Raw genomic sequence first — 1,401 nt, 5'->3', positions numbered from 1 at the left:
CTACAGAGTAACATCTAGATTCTGGGTCTACTGCTCTGTTGCTTAAACATAGCTTGTATTCTTGGATATTTCACTAGAATTACTGAAAGTCTGAGCTGCAAGGGGCTATAGAAATGATCTGGGCCTGTCTTTTTTTTTTTTTTTTAAAGATATATTTATTTATTTGAGAGAGAGAGAGTGAGAACAGGGAGGAGCAGAGGGAGAGAGAGAATCTCAAGCAGGCTCCATGCCCAGTGCAGAGCCCCAGCGCGGAGCTTGAGATCAGGACCTAAGCTGAAATCAAGAGTCAGCCACCCAAGGGCATGTCTCTTTATTTGACTGAGCCTCCAAGAGGCAGCTTTGAATCCAGCCCAGGAGACACTCCGCTCTCATTGGGTTCAGCCTGAGGCAGGGAGGCAGGTCTAGCAGCCCTAGGGAGAGGACTCTATTCTGAAGACTGTGACCCCAGGAAAGGTCCCTGACTGCAGGGGATGGCTGCAAAGGCTCAGAGCCTGGTTTCCTTAAGATACAAATCAAAGTTTCGAAGAATTAGGTAGTGGGTTAAAAACAGCTTTGGTAAACAAGCCCAGCTTTTCCTCTTTATTAACATAGTATTTCCTCTCCATTACAGGTTAACAAAGAGAGGAGTTGGTTTGCTGGAGAAAGCCTAACGAGCTTTTAGTTCTACCCTGCAACTCCGGGAGGAGGGGAAATGTTAGCTTTTAGTTAAACTCTGCAAATCTGGGAGGGTGAGTGTTAGCAGAAAGCGGGGAAACGAGGCCGTAAAGCTGCCTTTTTGTTGGTTTGAATTGTGTGCAGATTGGGTAATAACAGACATCTACCTCTCAACTTTATCCCTCTCTACCAGCTTGTTTACCTTGTCCGTATATGGCACTTCCAGCCATTCTGGCAACTCTGTCACGGGTCAATAGAGCGCACTAGTTGCACAGAACACACCTAGGGGACTTTGTGTCTTTGAGGTGTCTCCACTGAAATTGCATTCTCTAAGGAAAAAAAAAAGTGTTGCATGACTATTTGTGCAAGGTGCTTGGTGTGTAGTAGCAGGCCTAAACCTCTCAATAGCTGTCGGGGGCCCGGGGGCTTGAGAGAGACCTGGAAAATCAGTTCCGTCCGCATCTGCAGACCCGTTTCCTTGGGGAAAGTGGAGAAGACCCAAGGCGACGGTTCGCGGGCCCAAACGGGGCCCCGCACCCTCGCTTCCCCTTCCGCGGGCCTCCAGGGCGTGCTCCGTTTCCAAGCTGGGATCTCCTGCGCCCCGCACCCGGCGGGAGGACGCGGAAAGCCCCGGCCACAGGTTCCAATCCCCGCGCGCCCCAAGCCGGGCCGGCAACGTAGCCCCGCGGCGCGCCCCGCCCCGCCGTGTCCGCGGGCGCGCGCACGCACGCACGGCGCGGGGGCGCA

This window comes from Mirounga leonina, unplaced genomic scaffold (assembly GCF_011800145.1).
Source record: "Mirounga leonina isolate KUSES-001 unplaced genomic scaffold, KU_Mleo_1.0 Mir_454, whole genome shotgun sequence".
Taxonomy (NCBI): Eukaryota; Metazoa; Chordata; class Mammalia; order Carnivora; family Phocidae; genus Mirounga; species Mirounga leonina.
The sequence above is the reverse complement of the archived record's forward strand: the minus strand, read 5'-3'. Positions refer to the sequence as shown.